General features: G+C 45.4%; 1 long non-coding RNA gene across 1 annotated transcript; it reads left to right on the top strand.

Annotated features, from left to right (window-relative positions):
• The first annotated feature begins 309 nt into the window (after nucleotides 1-309).
• Nucleotides 310-10,366, top strand: LOC134480997 (uncharacterized). The gene is made up of 2 exons (XR_010056136.1): nucleotides 310-4,638; nucleotides 8,777-10,366. It is a non-coding gene; the product is annotated as an uncharacterized LOC134480997 (long non-coding RNA).
• Nucleotides 10,367-11,259: the final 893 nt, after the last annotated feature.

Here is an 11,259-nt window from a genome sequence, read left to right as displayed (position 1 = left end):
TTAGAAGCATTTTGTCCCTGTTGAGACAGAATCTAAGGAGGAAAGTCCCTTACCCACTTATTCCATGACCCACTCTATTTTAAACAGTACAGCTTCTCATATCTCTACTCATTTAAGAAGTTTGTGTTGAGACACGTCCTGGTAGGAATGATTTTTTTAAAAAATTAGTCTTGTCAGTATGATCTGCTAATTGCAGTCCAGTTAAAAATAATGTCAAAGTCAAAATGTTCTATCACCATTTCAGAGAGTTGGATAAACAGAAAATGAGTCTCTCAGTGTTCCATTCCCAGAGATGAGTAATCTACACTAGTTGGTCTCAACAGGGAGAAAGTTTCTGTGAAGGATCCTTTTGGGTAGTTGAGCAGTTTAAAATGGGCAATGGCTGGGTAGCACACAGGACTGGGGATGGATACACAGTATCACTGGCTAGTGACTATCACCTGGGGTTCTGAATTCTACATTTCAGCCCAGTAGGAAGTGTCACAGAAAGGAAAGACATTCCTAATGTTTAAGGGCCATGAGTGAGAGCATGAGATAATTACAGGAGAAATATGTGACTTTCTTCTCTTTTAGAAGAGCATTAGTGTCAATGTCTAATGCACTGGGGTCCCAAGAGTAGTGTTGTATTAACCAGGATATAGGGAATGAAGACTAACTGTGCACCCCTGCATGCTTTATTGAATTCTCTAGCATCTTTTACATGTAAGCAGAACAAAGATTTCTCACAGCTTCTAATTCTCAACAGCTTCCGTTTCTCAAGCAATGGTGTATCTGGGTTCAAGGTGACCCAAAACTCCTTGCAGACTGAGAAATCTTTCAGTACTCCAAATCTTTCATGTGTTGCTTAGTTTAATTAAAAACAAAGTGAGTTTCTCGTGAAAAAAATAATCACAAAGGCTACTTCCTCGGGCACGCAGCTAATTGCAGAACACCAGGATTCTCTGCTAAGACAGTAAGCTTTCTCTGTCTCCTAATGTGTTGAAATTCACAGACATCCTTAAGTCACCTCACAGCTAGCAGGTAGAGAGCAGCCACCTCATGTCGTTTCTCTACATATTAGGAGGACACCAAGAAGACAAAATTTTCTTCTCTTTGGATATCTTTGGGTTTTGCAGAGACAGATAGAATTAGAGTCAGTCCAACTCTAACTAAACATGGGGATGGAAGAAATTGCTGAGAATTTAGCTGTAACCCAAAGTGTCAAACTGACTAATGCATGGCTGGGATCTTCTCAAAAGTCTGTTTCTGATCACTTCTTGTGACCTCCCTGAAATCACCCTGGTACTATCTTTGATCTGTACCATTGGATGCAAGCTAAGACCCATCCCTCCTCAGTCTAATCTATAGATATATCTTGTAAGTGCTATCATATAAAATTAAGGAAGTAGCAGTAATAGAAAATGAGTATTTTATACATGAATTCATACATCTACTGAAATATTTTTAACTGAAGGAATCAATCCTGACCCTGAAAAGAAATGTGTTGTATCGGTCATCAGTGTCCTTCACCTCTGTCAGGTTAAAACATTCACAGCATAATTATTACTAGGTCAGACTTAGCTCCAGAAGCAACTTGCTGTCAGTTTGCAAGGCCAGCAATATACATTTACAGTTTTATCTCAAGGATATATGAACTCTTCAGCCTTGTGTCATGACATAGCTAGAATGCCTCTGAATCCTATGTCTTTTCCACAAAATGCCACATTGTTGCACTATATTGATGATGTTATGATGATTGGACTAAGTGATTAGGAGGTACCAACCACTTTGAACTCACTAGTAATACTCACGAACAGAAAAGAATGGAAAATAAATCTAACCAAAGTTCAAGGGCCTTCTACCTAAGTGAAATTCTGAGAAGTTCAGTGGTATGGGGCACACAGACATATTCCTTCTAAGATAGCATTAAGTTATTGTACCTGGCCTCTCCTACTACCAAGAAAGAAGCATGTTTAATGGACATATTTGGATTCTGGAGATAGCACATAGGAATGAGTAACAGGTGTTACTTAGGCCCATTTACCATGGGACTCAGAAAGATTCTAACTTTGTATTGCCTGGAACAGAATAAGGCTCTTCAACAGGTCTAGGGTACTGTGTCTGGACCACCTTTGCACTTGGACCATATGATCCAGCAGACCTGATGGAACTTGGGGTGTCAGTGGCAGATAGGGAAGCTGTCTGGAGCTTTTGGCGGATACCTATTTTTGAATCACAGTACAGAGCTTTAGGCTTTCTGGAACAAGTATGCACCATTTATAGTTTTTGGCCTACTATTTGGTCCTAGTGGAATCTAAGTGTTTGATAATGGGACACCAAATTGTAATACCACCTAATCTCTTTACCCTTCACAATTTACATGTTTTCTCACTTACAAAGTTATAAAGAAAGACATGCACAGCAGCAATCTATTATGAAATGGACACGACATATATGTGATAAGTCCTGAGCAGGTTCTGAAGGCACAAGCAAGTTACATGAAGAAGTTTGCCCAAATGCCTATGGTTTCTATTCCCATTACAAAACTGTCTGTGGCCTACTATGTATCCTCAAGGGATTTCCCAATAGAAGGTTGTCTAAGAAAGAGAAGATTAGGACCCAGTTTCTTAATGATTCTGTACATTACTGAGTCACCACCCAAAAGAGAACAACTCCTTTCTGGGACAACCTTGAAAGACCCTTACCAAGGGAAATATTCACAGTACAGAACTTCGGGGAGTACACATACTCATACATTTTGTTTGGAAGAAAAAAATGGTGAGATGTGTGATTATTGACTGATACATGGGCTATGGCCAATGCATTGCTGAATGGTCAGGGATTGTAAAGAGCATGATTGGACAATTGGTGAGAAAGACTTCTGGGGAAAATATGTGAATAGATCTCTGCATGTGGACAGAGGATGTGAAGATACTTGCGTCCTATTTAAATGCTCATCAAAACATGTCTTCAGCTAATGAAAAATTCAATAATCATTTAGATAGGATTACCAGTTCTGTGGAAAGTGACTTTTCTTCTTCAGCCATTCCTGTTATTGCCCAATGGGTCTACGAACTAAATGGCCATTGTGGCAGAGATGGGAGTTATGCATGAGCACAACAATATGGACTTCCTCTCACCAAGGCCCACCTGGATATAGCTGCTGCTGAGTGCCAGATCTGCCAACATCAGAAACCAACACTTAGTCCTAGGTTTGGCACTAGTCTCTGGGGTTACCAGCCAATTACCTGCTGGCAGGGTGACTACATTGGACCACTTCCTCCATGGAAAGGATAATGCTTTGTCTTACTGGAGTAGATACTTATTGTCATTATGAATTTGAATTTCCTGTCCATAATTCTTCTGCCCAAACCACCATTCATGGATTTACAGAATGCCTTATCCAATACTCATGATATTCCACACAGTATTGCTTCTGACCAATGTCGGTGCCTGCACTGACACGGTACCGAGAATCCGGCGAAAGCCTGTGGGATGAGGGAAACTTTCCTCGGTATGGATCCTTGTGCACCTCTTAGAGAAGAACGAAACACCAGATACTTTTGAGCCTTTTAACAACACTGCAGCAGACTTGAGGACTTTTCTCTCACCAGCCACAGAGGCACAGAGCCACTTGCAGGGTCTGAGTTTTACTGGCCGCAGCACAAGCTGCCCTAAGACACCTGCGTGTACTGGGGCCGTTTGTACCATTAGCCTGTCTGCTCTGTCTGAGAGTCTTCATGCAGGCGTAATTCAGCCATCAAGTCCTCTTACCAGAAAAAACCTTCTGGAGGCACCACCCCTTGGAGCAAAAGGGACCCGCTTCCAGAGAAAGTGCCTGGACCTCACTGGTGTCAGTTCAGAGACCGCACTTTAAGGACTGACCAGAAGGAAGCTCAGGCTCTGGCCTGTCCCTTCCTCTATTTGGTACTTGTCATCCTAGGTCCTTTCTTTTTATTTTGAGACAAGATCTTATTCTGTGGCTTAGGCTGGCCTGCAAACTCCCATCTCGGCCTCCCAAGTGCTGGCCCTTATTTTAAAGTGAACTTAAAGAAATGGGGGAAAATGAAAGACCCACCCCATGAGTCTTAACTCAGAGTTGCAACAGGCTTGAACGAGCCCAGGCACGCCCAGATACCTAGGGCCGAGTCACCGTGAAAACTAACAGACCATAAAAGGAAAGGAATGCAGAACAGACCAGGAGTACCACTCACAGGCCACCTGGCAGGAAGAGATAAGCCCCCAGCCCCCGACATCCAGGACGCCCCAAACCTGCCAATGTGTGTAGCTATACCTTATTACCTCATCATGTGAAATAGCCAATCATATGTGAACATGTCTATGTGCCTCGTTTGAATCCACCAATCCCCGTAACTATGCATCTGCTTCTGTACGCCCGCTTCTGCTTCCCCAATCCCTATAAAAGCCCCATGCTGGAGCTGCTGGGCGCGCAAGTCCTCCGAAGAGACTGTGTGCCCGCAGGTACCTGTGTTTTCCAATAAACCCTCTTGCTGATTGCATCCGAGTGGACTCGGCTCGGTCATTGGGCGCTTGGGACTCCTCCTGAGGGAAAGGTCCTCTCTGGGGGTCTTTCATTATGGGGGCTCGCCCGGGGTTTGGAGACCCTCTGCCCAGAGACCACCGACCACCCACCGGGAGGTAAGCCGGCCGGCGTTTGTCTTGTCTGTTGTGTCTTGTCCTGTGAACGATCGATCAATAGGCTCAGATCTGGGGACTATCTGGGCGGGCCAGAGAAGGAGCTGACGAGCTCGGACTTCTCCCCCGCAGCCCTGGAAGACGTTCCAAGGGTGGTTGGAGGAGAGGGAGATCCGGATCCGTGGCACCTCCGTCCATTTTCGGAGGGATCCGCACCCTTGATGACTCTGTCTGAATTTTATTGGAGTAGAGGATCCAAGACCCTCGCTGACTCCGTCTGAATTTTTGGTTTCAGTTTGGTACTGAAGCCGCGCGGCGCGTCTGCTTGTTACTTGTTTGACTGTTGGAATTGTTTGTCTTCTTTGTGACCTGACTGTGGTTTTCTGGACGTGTTGTGTCTGTTAGTGTCTTTTTGACTTTTGTTTCGTGTTTGAATTTGGACTGACGACTGTGTTTAAAATCTTGGACCGACGACTGTGTTTGAAATCATGAAACTGTTTGCTTTGTTCGTTTTACTTGGTCCCCTTAACGCTTAGTGAGTAAGAAACTTAATTTTGTAGACCCCGCTCTAGTGGCAGTGTGTTGGTTGATAGCCAAAGTTAATTTTTAAAACATAGTGTTTTGGGGGTTGGGGATTTAGCTCAGTGGTAGAGCTCTTGCCTAGCAAGCGCAAGGCCCTGGGTTCGGTCCCCAGCTCTGAAAAAAGGAAAGAAAAACAAAACAAAAACATATAGTGTTTTATCTGTGCTTATGCTCGCAGCCAGCTGTGATGAACTGGGAAAGATTTAAATTTTCCTTGGGAGTAAGGAATCTTAAAGGTGGAGTTTCAGCCGGTATGGCACTTAGTGCGTAGCTGCCTAAAAGTTCAGAAATGCTGTTAACAGGCTATAAAAAAGGGACAGGCTGTGTTAGAAATGCTACAGGAAGAATGATCTAAAAGGGCTGAGAGCTAAGTGGGGCTATAAGGAAAACAAGAACAGGAAAGGAATTTCTGACATTTGCTCACAGTAGGAGAGCGCTCATTTAGAGAAGTTCTTTAAGGAAGCCTGCCTTATCTGCTGTCCTTATTCCAAGGGAGGAGTCAGTCTCCAACATTAAATTACTTTTCTCGCTGATCATCATTAACATGGAGAGTGCCTTTGGTCCTATCCCCACAGCAGCCAGTTCCTGCCCCTATGGTTAAAATGCCCCAGGTTGGGGGACAAAAAGAGCCCCTAAAATAGTTTCAAAGAATCTACAACTGTGAAGAACTTTGTTTTGCCAGTCAGGATTAATGTTTTCTTTTCCATGGGCCTATAGCCCACTGAGACAGTTTGGTAAAGGGCTGTTACTAAAGTCCTGAAAGCCCCAGGTGAACTGGTTACAATTCTTTTGTCAGTTGCTTAGTATTTAGCACCCAGGTTCTAACCATCTCTCCATCCTTTTGTTATTAGTTGTTACTAGAAGCCTAGTGTCATTTGGAGGCTGGTTCTCTTGAGAGGCAAAGCCACCAAGCTGACACTGAAGGGAGGTAGGTACTCCTTAAGGGAAAATCTAAGCCCAGAGAGACAGCCAGTAACAGCTAGGCTGCCTCTCTGCTCGCCTTTCTGTTTCATAGACAAAGCTTGTGCTTATATTTACAGTGGCCTTTTTGTCCAAAAAAAAGGCCTCCTGGTTTAGCTGTGTGACTAAATGCTATTTGTCCTCTTCAGTGGACCTCTCTCCTCTAGATTCCCTTCTTGTTTTCTCACCATCCCACGTGAGATGCTTGTTAGTAACTGTTACAGGTCTTCTTTACCACCGAGGAAAGACAGAATCCTACTAGAGGCCTGAAAGAATGTTCCAGACATGGCTAGAAGGCCCTCACTTGTGCCTGCTCTCTTCAGACGCCTGAAGGTAGGGAGTGCCAGGTCTGCCCCCAGGCTCCAAGGGTGGGTCTCCTAGGGGCTGGAAAATGCCCCACCAATCTGGCTAAGATAAGGAAAGGGTATGAAGAGAAAGTTACAGAAATTTGAAGGGTTAAGCTAAGTTGCTGAGAGTTAGTATAAGTTACAGAGAAAGTAAGGTTAAACAAAGAGAAGGAGAAAAGAAGGTAAAAAGAGCAGAAAGCTAGGGAAGAAAAGAGACAAAAAGAAGAGGAAGCTAGAGAGCTAAAGAGAGATAAAAGACAAGAGAGGAACATATACTGGCCACAGTAGTTAGGGAACCTAAGAAGACAGTACCTGGCAACAGAAGAGAATTCCTGGCTAAAGATCAGTGTGCCTAATGCAAAGGAAAAAAAAGACACTGGGTCAGGGACTGCCCCAGAAAGAACAAGAGGGGACACTGGAGAGCCTCTCGGTCCTGGAGTGCTGGCTATGTGCAGAGATAGGAGGGAAGCCTGCCCAGTTGTTTTATGGATACAGGGACCCAATGCTCTGTGCTCCTATGCTCCAGTGGGCCAGTATCCAAAGACCTTGGGTACAGGGGCCTACTGGCAACAAACAATACTTATGGACTGCCCGAAGAACAGTGGACCTTGGCGTGGGCCGGGTAACCCACTAGTTCATAGTCATCCCTGACTGCCCCCATCCCTTGCTCATGAGAAAATTGCTCCCCAAAATGGCTTGCGTGGGCTGAAATGGCTGGGTGAGGCCATGTGTATGCATATCTACAGACTGTGTATGCGGAGCTTAAGACCTGTCTCAGTGCACCAGTACCTGATGCTGGGAGATGAATGGCTTAGCGCTGTTCTACTTGGAACATATCACTCCTGCCAGCCGGGCACTAACAATTATCACCCAATCCAGGACTTAAACTGTGATAGAGTGGCTGATGTTTGCCTTTGAATAGAGTGTCCCAAAAGATGGGACCACTGGTCAGCTGCCATGGACTAGATTCTCCACCTGTTGGGGGCAATCTGGTCACCTTGCTACCCAATCCTGACCTGGAGCCACCACAGCACGAGTGTCAAGCACTGGCAGAAGCCCATGGGTGGAGGAAAGACCTCTGCGACTGGCTGATTGACCCCTGCTGAAAGCCGAGGCTACCTTGTCCACAGACGGGAACAGTTCTCTTCATGAAGGTCAGAGATAGGTGGGTGCTGCCATGGTGGACAACACAATGTCATCTGGGATGGCTGAACCTCTACCCCCCCAGTACATCAGTGCCGCAGATGCCTTTGCCATCTCTTGGATGCCCTGGTGAAGCCAACAACTGTGAGTACTATTCATTGCTCAGGATATCAGGAGGGAAGAGATTCAGTGGCATTGGGCAGTAACAAAGCAGATAAAGTGGCTCGGGAAATGGCTATGCAGGAGCCTATCCTGGTTGCAGGCCTGCAAGAGACAGCCACTGAGAACTAGGATCGGACTAAGGGATGGCCTCACTTAGAAAAGGCCCAAATTGCTTAAAAGATAAAGGACAATGGCACACTTGTGGGGGAAGCTATACTCCCCAGAGAACAAAGAAAAGACTCACTTTGCCAAATACAGAAATGGACTCATTTAGGAGATAAAAAGTTTGTCCAAGTAGTTAAGTGTATGTAATAGACTTTAAGATTTTAGCCAGAGAGGCAGTAGAAAGTATAAGGTATGTCAATAAGTGAATGCTTAGCAAGCAAACAGGGCAAAGAGACCTAGAGAGTTTGGTGAAAAGTCGAAGTGAACTTCACTGAGATAAAACCAGAAAAATATAATCACAAGTATCTCCTAGTGCTTGTAGATACTTTTTCAGGAATAGATAGAAGCTTTCCTCACCAAACAAGAGACGGCCTCTGCAATCATCAAGAAGATACTGGAAGAAATCTTCCTCCGATTTGGAATGCCCAAGGTAATCTGGTCAGACAACGGCCCTACTTTCGTTGCCAAGGTAAGCCAGGGTGTGGCCAAGTATTTAGAGGTCGATTGGAAATTACATTGTATTTACAGACCTCAAAGTTCAGGACAGGTAGGGTAAATAAATAGAACTCTAAAAGAGACCCTGACCAAATTAACCATGGAGACTGGCACAGACTGGGTGACACTCCTTCCCTCTTGCTCTCTTCAGAGCAAGAAATACCCTCCCAGATTCAGCCTTACCCCCTTTGAGATCTTAAATGGGGCCTCAGTCCCCCTGACTGTATTAGATGATGTTACTGAACCAACATGTCATAGTGCCATAGTAATAATGATTTGTGTGCTAGGCTAAAAGACCTACAGGTGATACAGAAAGAAATCTGCTCAGAGCTGGCAGCAGCCTATGCCCTGGGGACCCCTGAGACATCTCACCAGTTCCAGGTCGGAGACTCGGCTACATACGATGGCACCGAACCCAGATACTCACTGGAAAGGACCGTACCTGGTGCTGCTGACCACCCTGACAGCCATCAACTCTCAGCCCTCACCAGCCGTGTACTAGCTGTTGGGGCTGAGAGCTGGGACCTAGAGGGAAAATCAGATCTTCAAAAAGCTCCCTAGACTTAATTTCATGTTTGCCCCGGGTTTTATCAAGATAGGTGTGGGGATAGGCTTGATTTCTATTACAAATGATGTAACATTGCATATGTTAGTACTCCTAACACTTCTTGGGACTGTGCCTCAGGGATCACAATCTGTACAAGTTTAGAAGTTCTAAAAGCTAGTCATGACCTTGGTGTGCAGGTTTAGATAGTGTCCAGATTGGAATCCTGATGCTAGAGACTTAGTAAGAAAAAAAAAAAAAAAAGAGTTGAGAATTACTTAAGGCTATCTAGGTGCTGCAAGGGCAGCACAAGGACATCTGCCATTGCCCTGCAATGCAAGGTTTATAGAGAATTCAGAACTGCCATTGACTCAGATATAAAAAGAGTGAAAGACTTTTTAGCTGACCTCCAAGAATACCTAACCTCCCTCTCAGAGGTAGTCCTTCAGAATAGGAGAAGATTAGACCTGATATTCCTTAAAGAAGGAACCTGTGTGCTACACTGAAAGAATGTTGTTTCTATGCAGACCATACAGGATTAGTGAGAGATAACATGGCTAAGCTCCGAGAACGCTTGGCCCAGAGACAGAAGCTGTTTGATTCCCAACAAGGCTGGTTCGAGGGGTGGTTTAACCGATCCCCTTGGTTTGCTACCCTGGTGTCCACCTTGATGGGACCCTTAATCATCCTCCTCCTAATCTTCCTCTTTGGCCCCTGCATTCTAAACAGATTGATGCAGTTCATAAAGAACAGACTCTCAGTCATTCAGACGCTTGTTCTCACCCAACAATACCAGAGGGTAAGACAACAGGAAGAGATTCCTTAGAATTCGATTTGAGTAAAGGATTTTACTCAAGTCTAAAAGAAAATGGGGGAAAATGAAAGACCCACCCCATGAGTCTTAACTCAGAGTTGCAACAGGCTTGAACGAGCCCAGGCACGCCCAGATACCTAGGGCCGAGTCACCGTGAAAACTAACAGACCATAAAAGGAAAGGAATGAAGAACAGACCAGGAGTACCACTCACAGGCCACCTGGCAGGAAGAGATAAGCCCCCAGCCCCCGACATCCAGGATGCCCCAAACCTGCCAATGTGTGTAGCTATACCTTATTACCTCATCATGTGAAATAGCCAATCATATGTGAACATGTCTATGTGCCTCGTTTGAATCCACCAATCCCCGTAACTATGCATCTGCTTCTGTACGCCCGCTTCTGCTTCCCCAATCCCTATAAAAGCCCCATGCTGGAGCTGCTGGGCGCGCAAGTCCTCCGAAGAGACTGTGTGCCCGCAGGTACCTGTGTTTTCCAATAAACCCTCTTGCTGATTGCATCCGAGTGGACTCGGCTCGGTCATTGGGCGCTTGGGACTCCTCCTGAGGGAAAGGTCCTCTCTGGGGGTCTTTCAGTCGGTGCCTGCACTGACACGGTACCGAGAATCCGGCGAAAGCCTGTGGGATGAGGGAAACGCACACACACACACACACACACACACACACACACACACACACACACACACACACGGGTTATTCGTGTCAAGCCAGAAGAGGAAGAGCCTCTGGTTTCTTTATTGACCAACTGTATATCCCAAGTACAGCACTTAGCAGGTATCTGCCAAGCACAGTGGGGAACCCTGGCTGAGACTTCCATAACAAAGGACCGACTATGTGACCTGAATAAATTAGGAAAATAACCAGGAAGGCCAGCCTAATTCTGACTCAGGTGAGAAGTATCTGGCCAGACTGCCAGTTGGGGACAAAAGGCTTCCACATGTAAGGGCAGTGCTCAGCAGGGGTCAACCTTGCTGGAGACCCAGAAGGGTCTTGTTCTGGCTGAAAACATTCCATGAATGCAAACTTCTTGTGCGTTACAGGGAGAGGCTTTTGATCCTACAATCTAAGACTAAGGCCAATACGGCTCCCACAGACCAAGGAACTCATTTCACAGGAAAAGAAGTGCTATCATGAGCCCATGATTATGGAACCCACTGGTTTACCATGTTATCTACCATTCTGAAGCAGCCATCCCGACAAAAACATTGAAGATGCAGTTATAGCATCAATTAGGTGACAGGAGCCTTGAGGGATATGGCACAGTTATGAAGAGAAGGCAGTATTTGCTTTGAGTCAGTGTCTTTTGTGAAGACTTGCTGCTAAAGTCTTGAGCTCATTGCATAATGGCAGATTCCCTTTGTTGGTCCTGCTTCCTCTTCTTTACCTGAGGAAT

Source organism: Rattus norvegicus, chromosome 11 (genome assembly GCF_036323735.1).
Source record: "Rattus norvegicus strain BN/NHsdMcwi chromosome 11, GRCr8, whole genome shotgun sequence".
Classification (NCBI taxonomy): domain Eukaryota; kingdom Metazoa; phylum Chordata; class Mammalia; order Rodentia; family Muridae; genus Rattus; species Rattus norvegicus.
The sequence above is the reverse complement of the archived record's forward strand: the minus strand, read 5'-3'. Positions and strand labels throughout refer to the sequence as shown.